This window comes from Papaver somniferum, chromosome 1, assembly GCF_003573695.1.
Source record: "Papaver somniferum cultivar HN1 chromosome 1, ASM357369v1, whole genome shotgun sequence".
In the NCBI taxonomy this organism is placed as follows: domain Eukaryota; kingdom Viridiplantae; phylum Streptophyta; class Magnoliopsida; order Ranunculales; family Papaveraceae; genus Papaver; species Papaver somniferum.
Genome location: NC_039358.1, coordinates 222,927,732 through 222,938,097, shown reverse-complemented (window position 1 = coordinate 222,938,097; position 10,366 = coordinate 222,927,732).

Genomic DNA, 10,366 nt, shown 5'->3' with positions numbered 1-10,366 from the left:
CGGAAAAAAATGAAGTTACGCAACTGTTGACTGATGAAGAAATAATTGAGAGCATAATGGGAACTGATAAAGATGGGAAAGGAAATGATGAAAATTCTACAATAGATCCCCCTTCACGAAATAGGTTGTTAAAGCGGCATTCACATTAAATAATTTTTTGTTGAGCTATGAGAAAATAACACTATAAATTCTTACGATGATAAAAAAAACTAGAGATGAAATTCAATGTGATAACGATTTTAACAAAAAAACAGAAGACAACTGAAACATTTTTCAAAAAATCTTTATAACTCATTGATATATTGAATATATATAATGAATTATTAATTTATATTTCATATAGGGCCTACATGGGTAATCAAAAATGTATTATCTTATAATTTTAGCGAATTATTAATTTGGCATGTTGTCCCCGACTCGGGACCCGCAAAAAATATTATTTAAAAAATTTATTAAATAATCGAGTATTAATTAAAAGAGTTCCTACTGAATTTAATTTTGTACTTAAAATGAACAAAATTAACAAACCACTATATATAGTAATTTACAAGATTTTGAGGCAGCTCATTTGAAAAAAGATATCCCTCTTTAGCTTCTTTTATGATTGGCAGAATTTCAGCACTCATTATCGACCATGGAGATGCTTAATCACAAGGATGTTTCGTAAAAATAGCTAGTAATATGGTGGTTCTATGATCATATACAATTTAAAATTTATGAAGTGCAAAGAATTCAGAAAGGGTCGCTGCTGGCTTGGGTGTGATCAAAATTGGTGGTAACTTATGCATGGTCTCTGATCTAGTTGGAATAGGAGGACCACCACGTAGAAGTCAGGCTTTTTGGCTGAAGCACATCATGCTGTTGTGAGTGTCAATTATTTCTAGCAGAACAGAGACTCTTCTCGCACTCCCAGTGGTGGTGAGATCAACCGCGCGCAACAAGGTGTCGCAAAAGTTTGTCTCCAGTCTTCAAGATGTCAAAGAAAGTCCGTTGTGTATAGCATCTTTGAGTAGCTAGCCAAAGTGTGTCAAAGAGAGCTGTTTCTCGGCCAAGCAATTCCGAAACCTATGAAAAGAAAACCAAAAGGGCATCAAAATTTCTTGTAATCTGAAGGGGATATTGAAAGGCTAGGGAAGACAAATAGGCTTTGTCAATCACGTGCACACAAATAGGGTTTTCTTAAGATTCTGCCACGTTGGGTTTTTTTGAGTCGGTTTTAATATATTTTACATGTTTCCTTAATTGCTAACCACACTCCCACTAGAAAACTAGTTTGTAATCCTCTATATATGCATGCGCTTAATTTTGTGATGCAATTACTCATACAAATTAAGTTACCAGAGAACAGAAACACAAAAGAGAGATAGGGTTTGCAGAGATCAGAGAGCAGCAGTATAGCATTCAGCGTTAATTCTAGAGTATTGACACCAACAAATATGGATTATTTTGGGGGAGAAGAAATTCCCAGAGGTTATAAGTTTAATCCAACTAGGCATGAACTCCTCGAATACTACTTAACTCCCAAAGTACTCGGACAAAATATGGATTTTTGTTCTTGGTTCCTCTTCGAAAAGGACGTCTACAATGGCTACGGCAATCCTCTAGTATTGTTTGATGAGATTAATCGTAACTACGATAATAAACACTTTGGTGATGACCACAAGAAAGGCGAGCAAATTCGTTACTTTTTCACACCAATAATCAGGGTGTCTAAAACCGGCAAAAACGTACGAAGAACCACCAAAGATGGAAAGTGGGATGGAGACTGTAGTGAAGCGATTAAGCTACCTGGAACTGATACTCCTATTGGCATAAAGAGAAATCTTAAATTCCAGTGGAATGAAAGTATCGATTCGGAGTATGCGAGAAGAGGAAAACAGTCATCGTGGATTATGCACGAGTTTTCGTTGCATCAGACTTTCTATGATTCTCACGGGATGAAGGTATGTTTTTTGTTTTCGCAACTTAAGGTTTTCTTTTGATTTTTCTTTACACGTTTTTTAATTTTGACCTAAGTTTTTACCAAAATCACGAAACCGTAACTCAACCCAATTATATTTTTGTAACATCTTTGAAAATATAAGTATTTATGAATATAACCACGGATGTTCTCAAATATATTGTCGTTCGAATTTGCAGGAAACATATGTGCTTTGTTCGATCAGAAGGACGGGGCGCGCATTTGTTGACGACCAAGTAATACAACAGCCACCACCCTTAATAGATGCAGAAGTAGCACGAAAACGACAACGCATGATTCATGATCAACCAATTGTAGAACCCGTGGCTGCTATTAAAGATGCTTCTTCATTGGCACCGGAAGATGTCTTGTTATCAACTGATGAAGAACCAGTGGCTACTAGTAAAGATGCTTCAGCTTCATTGGCACCAGAAGGTGTTTTGTTATCAACTGATGATCATCAGGATGGTCTTCCCGACTTCGGCAGCTTCCTAGACTTATTTCTAAGAGATCATGATTTCCAACAACAAGAAGAAAACTTGGCACTACAAGATGTCTTGCTATCAACTGATGAAGTCATGAACACGTGTATACCCGTACCAGCATCAACAACAAGGTTATCACCTTCACTGGATGCAATACCAACACAACAACCAAATTATGTTAATGGACCATGCATGTCATCACAACCAGGGTTATCATGCGTACCACCACCGACAATCATTACAACTGAAATAACACCACAACCGTCATACTCTAACTTGCAGTCATCGACGCCCGCACTATCAGTGATAATGGAGACACCAGTGGTATGCAGTACACCACCACCCTTTATGATGGATATAGATTCGTTATTAGAAGCACCATCAACAGAAATATTTTCATCTACTGAAGTAAACCTAAGGGACAATAACTACAGCTGCAATGTGACGGCAGAGTTCAACAGAGGGAGCATCACTGGGGATATCTTCGAGGACATATTAATAGGAAAGGTGGAAGATGGTGGTTACACCTATAAATTTAACTGGGAACGATGAACTTATGAAGGCCGTATAAAATGTTGAGGAGTAGAGCAGTTTTAACTTTTAAGCCATGTAAACGATGAAGATGTTGATCATAAAGATAAATATCTAATTGTTGTGGAGCTATTAATTAAGCAGTGTGTTTGTTTGTTAATTGCATGCTATGTTCTTCTTTTTTCCTCTTAATTCTTCTTTCGAAAACTGTTTGAATAACTTTGTTTTGTTCTCATCTATGAAATGATTGAGTTAGCATTCAAAGCAAATTTGAGTAAGTTCTATTTTCTATCATCTTTTTGAATGTTCCAGCAATATATGGTTTATTGAGGTTGATGATTTGAAAATCTTGTTAAATTTTGCTTAAAAATGATATGGGACCGAAGTTGGAGTTGATTTGGTTCAGGTTCTTTCTGTTATAAATTGCCACCAGTTCAGCATAGAAATCTAGACTTTACATTGTCTTTCTGAATATGCACCCCGATATTCCCAACAAGAGAGTGTTTAGGAACTGTCACAAACCGTCTAGTTCTTCTTTGGTTCAGGATAAACAGCTTTCTGTGGTTGTGCTGACATCTTGCCTTTAAATCTTTACTATTTTCATTTTGTGTGTGTGTGTTATATGAACATACTGAGGCTGGACTTGCAACGTCATAGCTGCTAGTCAATCTATTATTGAGCTTTTCTGTAACGTGTTCTCTTGAAAGAGTTTTAAAGAAAGTAAGGGAAGGAGATGGGCCAGTACTCAGTAGTAAGATTTTTACATTTTGATAATTGCTTGCTTTGTTTTTATTTTGGATTGGTTGCCAGGAAAGTACGATTCTGAACTTCTGACAATAAGTGCACCATCAATTCCAGGGTAATGCAAATACCCCATGACAGAACCACTCATGCCACTACAAATGTTCCTGAGAGGGGTTGTTCCTTCAAAGGTATTTTGCTTGGACACTCAGTTCACCGGTTGTCTAATTCTCAACAATTTAACATTAAATTGCAAAGTTACGACAAAGGTGTGGTACGTAAGAAAAATTCCCTTAAGTGTTGTTTATTGATAGATGTACAGACAGCTCACCTTCACGAATAAGCAGTGGAAATTTTGGAATAGCAAGGTCTTAACATTTGTATCGTTATGCCATTACTAGAATTAAGTTATAAGATATTCTTGTTTATAATCTGTTCATTGAGTTGCCAGCGAACTACATATCTACTCAGTTCTCCCCGAGTGTAGTTATTAAATTTCTTATCTGATTGATCATGACGGTTTATCATGGAAAAGAGGAAGACCACTACGGGAAAAATCATCATTGACGACACTAGATAAGAGTTGTAGTACCTCTACGACAACTCCATTTCATGCATTGTGGAACGGGGATATTGTAGAAAGTCCAAGCTTTTCTATAATGGTTGACAAGTGTTGTAAAGGGTGATGTGATTCATGGTTCGATAATATTTTGCCAAAGTTGTGATTCTCTTTCGATTTTTTTTATAACTTAACACAACTCTTGCTTGTATTGTAGAACAATCGTGGACAACATAAGTAGCATATCGTAGAAACATATATAACAACAATTACTAGTATTATGAATAAGATTTGCACAACCCTTGTATGAATTGTCGAACTATCTTGGACGACACAGACTTATGTTGTAAAGTAACTGTTTCACAATATCTAGCTTATGTAGTTGAAAACTGGAAGACAACGTCTATTAGTATTGTGAATACTCCTCTCACTGCACTTCCTTGAGTTGTATAACTATTCTGAACAACTCATGCTGATGTTGCAAGATTTGATTTTACAATGATTGTCGTGGGTAGTGGAAATTTTTAACACAACACTAATTAGTATTGTGAATATCACAGTCAGTACACTTGTTAGCATTGTAGAAGATTTGTTTTTACAATCATTGTCGTGAGTAGTAGAAATTTTTAACACAACACTTACTAGTATTGTGAATATTACAGTCAGTACACTTGTTAGCATTGTAGAAGATTTGTTTTTACAATCATTGTCGTGGGTAGTAGAAATTTTTAACACAACACTTATTAGTATTGTGAATATTACAGTCAGTACACTTGTTAGCATTGTAGAAGTACATTGATACAACTATACTATGTGTAGTAGGACTATCTTGGACAACACATAGTTATGATTGTAAATAAACTATTTCACAATATTTGTGAATAAGACCCTATATACATATTTCACTTTTGTCACTACGTTTATGTTGTGAAATGTAAAGAAACAACTGGATTAAACTGAAAGATTCATTCAAATTAAACCAAACCCAGAGTCACAGCATTCACGTACCAATGTAATATACACAAAAAGTGGCAGCATTCACATACCAATGTGATATACACAAAACATACAAAAAAGTGGCAGTGATATGCTTGTTACCAAAAGTAACCTGTGATAGTGTAGGTATAGTTAGTGGTGTAGACTTCCATACAGGAGGTTCGGGATCGAATCCCCCAAACCTCATTTTTTCCAACATTCTATATTTTAACTTGAACAACACTTATAAGTGTTGTTATACGTTTCTATTAAAAAAAAAACCAAAACTTGTGAATTGTAAGGATGGTTGATGAGCTAGACATCCATGCATTAGGTTCATGTTCGAATCTCCACTTTAACGTATTTTTCATTATCATATTTTTGTGTTCTTCAACAACACTTGTGAGAATTGTGATAGGCTAAGTCACTACACTTATGAAACAAAGTTGTTATATCTAAATGTCGTCACAACAGTTTTGCTAAAGGAGTTGTCGTTTGTTTTCTTAGCGCAACCCCTTGTTCTTCCTTTGAAACCAGTTATAAAACATAGGACTTTATACGATGTTTAGCGAAGTGTTGTAAATCTCCAGTTGTAGATGTATATTTTTCCCGTAGTGGACCCATGCTTAAATACTAGTGACCGACTTGTTTGCTATATACTTATATAGAGTCGTTTGTAATCTTACGTTAACAATGAAAATGACGTCGACAATAAGTCCAAATGAACTTATATATAGTCTCGAGCAGATATGACGTGCGTTTGTTGCTAAGAGTCCATCCTTTATTTTAGAAACGGTGGGCATTTTCTCAGCAGTTACGTTTCTTTTTTCAGCGTTTTATGAAATTGGCTGAGCTGAGTACTGTGTTCAGCATCCATGTCAAAACGAAATGATAAACAAACAACTATGCTGGCGTTTCAGTTGGTGAAGAGAGATTCCTGTTAAACTTCCGTCACACTATCACAGTACGTGGTATTACCTATAAAGAGAGCTTGTAATATAGTGGTTTAATGATCATATACCATTTTAAAATTTTGTTAGAACTCAAAAGTTTTCTATGAACAAATCTTCTCAAATTTAAGATGTGTAATGTATTTGACTAGGTAAAATTCTTTTAGATGCCAACCGTTTTAATGCAGTGGCTTCATGCGAACCCAACCGGAAGACACTACATTACTTCCATATTACCATAAATGGCTATTCTCGATGATCTGTAGTTGACAAATACCCCAACGCGTAGTAAACATCGAATTAGGTACAACAGTACTACATGCATGTCTGGAAGTGTGCATGCATTATCAAACGAGAACTTCGTTGTTTGGTCCACTAAACCCGACCCGGATTAATGGCTAGTCCAGCGGGAAAAGATATTTATTCTCTAGTCCAGCGGGAAAAGATATTTACTCGCTAGTCCAAAAAAGGTTTGAAAAGAGTAAAATTACTCTGCCAACCCTAACATATAGTACTATGTAAAACCCTCTTTTATGTCTTCCATAAGCATCCACTACATACCAACATGTGTTATGTTATGTATTGATACTACATATGTTACTACATATTAATATGTTATATATTGATACTACATATAGTATCAATATGTTATGTATTAATACTATTATGTATTGATACTACGTACCAATATGTGTTATGTTATGTATTGATACTATGTATGTTACTACATATTAATATGTTATACTACATATGTTACTGCTAGTAACACATGTTACTGGTATAGTACCAGTGGTACTAGTTATGGAAATTCCTATGGCAATGTTCAAATGAAGTTGTTTATTGAGCCACGTGGATGGTCAAATAGGATTCTCCACTATGGAAAAGAAGTGAGCGATTGAAGGTTAAACGTGAGAACGAATGGTTGGCGCTGGCGCTCGAACTACAAGCACTGGCGCCGTCGGGAAAGACGCCAGCGAGCGCACCAGGGACGCCAGCATTTGAGCCAAGACCGCCAATGGCAACTTTTTAACGGTCATCGAAACGGCTAGCTTCCACCTCTATAAATACGGCTCGAATTTGATCTCACAAATTCACAACAATCTTTCATCCGATCAATCTTTTCTTAATTTCAATTACTTTCAATTTTCAACCATGAATTCTAATTTTGATTCTTCTGAGGAGGATATGGAGATGGATGAAATATTGTACGAAGAAGATGAATAAATGTGTATGGAGATTTTGCATCAAATGAATGAAGAGGCAGATCAAGATAGAAGAAGACGAAATTTTATGTTGCAATTACAAACCGGGATCATACCAAAGCCTTTAGAGCCATATGAAGTTGCGACTAGAATATGGACGTGGCGGAATCGATATTTTTACCACGAAAAGATGATGCATGATTATTTTAATCATGACTGTGTGTATTCCGATGAGGATTTTCAGCGTCGATTCTGCATGGGACACAACTTGACGCAAAGGATTATTGACGAGATTTGTCAGGTACAACCTTTATTTAATTATCAGTATGATGCACGACATGTACGAGGCTTTAGTCCCTAACAAAAGGTCATTGCGGCCCTCCGTATACTATGTTACGGGGTACCAGTGGATTCCACGGACGATTACATCTGTAATGGGAAAACAACCGCCTTTAGGTATCTCAAATTGTTTTGCGAAACGATAGTCGAGCATTTTGGTCCAACCGTTTTAAGAAAGCCTACTCAGGAAGATGTTCAAAGAATAACTACAGAAAACACGGAGAGGGGTTTTCCAGGAATGCTAGGTAGTCTTGACTGCATGCACTGGACATGGCATGCATGTCTGGTAGAATGGGCAGGCCAATATAAGGGTCATTATCCAAAACCAACTGTAATTTTGGAAGCTTCAGCTACTTATGATTGTTGGTTTTGGCATGCTTTTTTTGGACTCCCGGGTTCAAATAACGATCTCAACATTTTATATAAGTCACATTGTTTGAAGATCTTAAGAATGGGATCGCGCCGCACTACCATCAACGGTCATCAGTACACTCAGGGTTATTATCTAGCAGAAGGAATCTACCCAGAATGGTCAACTATGGTTCAAGCTTATAAACAGGTAGGCTTTGGTCTGACATCTTCGAAGGATATGAAGTACTTTAACACCCAATAAATGAAATGCAGAAAGGATGTTGAACACGCTTTTGGCATACTGAAAACGAATTTTGCCATCATAGCTTGGCCGACACGCTTTTTTGATATTCAAGAAATGAACAAAATTATGCTGACTTGTATCATTCTGCATAACATGGTTATTGAAGAAAGCAGGCGTGACCCAACCTGGACTAGTTTTCCAGATGAAGATTTGAGACTGAATCTTGTGGTAGAGCATGGGCGTCCTTCAAGAGAATATAGACTTGCCACTGGAAGACTCCACAATCGTGGAATCTATGCACAACTAAGACAAGATTTAACTAAGCACTTTTGGGCTTTAAAAGGAGCAAGTGACAATGCGCGGGGGCGAGGCAAAGGGAGAGGGAGATAGATGTTATATTAAATTAAAGGAAATTATATTAAACATAATTTTAATTAAATAAACGAGTACAATTAAATTAAACTTAACTAAACAAGAATTAAAATCAGTTATTAACAAGACTGAATTCATCTTCATTTTCTTCCGAGGCATCATCTTCGTATTCTTCCACATTAACATACTCGCCAGTTTGTTTAGGGGCTTGTTGTTGTCCGGCTGCAGCTTGTTGTTGTTCGGTCACGGCTTGTTGTTGTTCGGCCACATCCACTTGCTTGGTCCATGTAGCATATTGTCGTTCATTCATTTGTGCAGTGTCCAAGGCTAGTAACTTGCTTAGCTTACAATCCATGTAGTATTGTGCTCGCGAAAGTCGATTTTTTTGTTGATTATTTATAGAAATGCCACGGTCCCTGGATCTATCTGCTTCCTTCTGCATCTCTAATTCCTTTTGTTCAGCATAGTTGAACTCGCTTGAACCTCTTTCTGCTGCTCGTTGAGCTGCGTCTCTCGCTGCTTTTGGATCTTTCTGACCACCTCCTCTTCTTCTCTTGGAGTTGGTGTTAACATATATATTACTATTGTGTTGATCCTGACTACCTGGAGTTCTATCAGGTGAGGAAGCAGGCCCTCCATTCTGAAAATCCTGCGAGATCGAACCATGTGGTGATCTTGCGGGCACTTGATGACCTTCCAGCAAGTATGGATTAAACTTGTTAAGCACCCTTAAAATGGTGAAACAAGTTTCATGTTGGAAGCTGCAACCTTTGTGGGATCTTTGCCACTCTTCCCGACATCTTCGTTCCACATCCATTTCGCCTTCATCACTTTTTCTGTTGTTCCACATTTGAGTGACCAAAGCTACATATTCACTGACGGATGCTAAAAATGTGTGAAAACGATGACACAACCCATCGACATCACGTCTATTAGTGTTACTGGTTTCTTCACCAAATGTTTCTAAAATCTTACCATAAAAAGTTTTTTTTTTCTTGACAAATACCATTGATTTCACCTAATGTAAATAATACATAATTTCTGCAAAGTAACTCGTCTTCATCCATCGTATACTTGGTACCATGAATTCTTGTGTTCCTTTGTTGTGATTGTTGTGTTTCTTGTTGTGTTTGTTGTGGTGTTTGTTGTTGTGTTTGTTGTGGTGTTTGTTGTTGTGATCGTTGTTGTGAGGATGCCATATTTGTTATATGGAGATGAGAATTTTTCTGAAAGATTGAATTGATATGACTAGTTTTGTTTGAAAAGAAAAAGAAAAGTTAGAGACGGTATGGAAATTGTGTAATGTTGAGGTAGTGTTGAAGAAGGTGTGAGTTTAAGTCTGTAGATGTAATGAATTTATAGGGAAAGGAAAGGAACAATGGTGACGGGATGGAAAGAGCATTTGGCGCTCTTAGAAAGAACGCAGCGTGTTTACCAAAACGCTAGCGTTTTAACAGACGACGCGCGCTGGATGTACAAGCGCTGGTGTTTTTCTTCATACGTTAGTGTTCGTAGCAAGTTCGCTCGTCCTTACTATAGGCGCGCGCTGGGTTGTCCATCTCGATGTTCAAACCAACAACTATATTTATTTGAACATCCATTTTTCATGTTTGTTCATTCCATAGTGGGAGCAAAATGAACAAAATTGGAGTTTGTT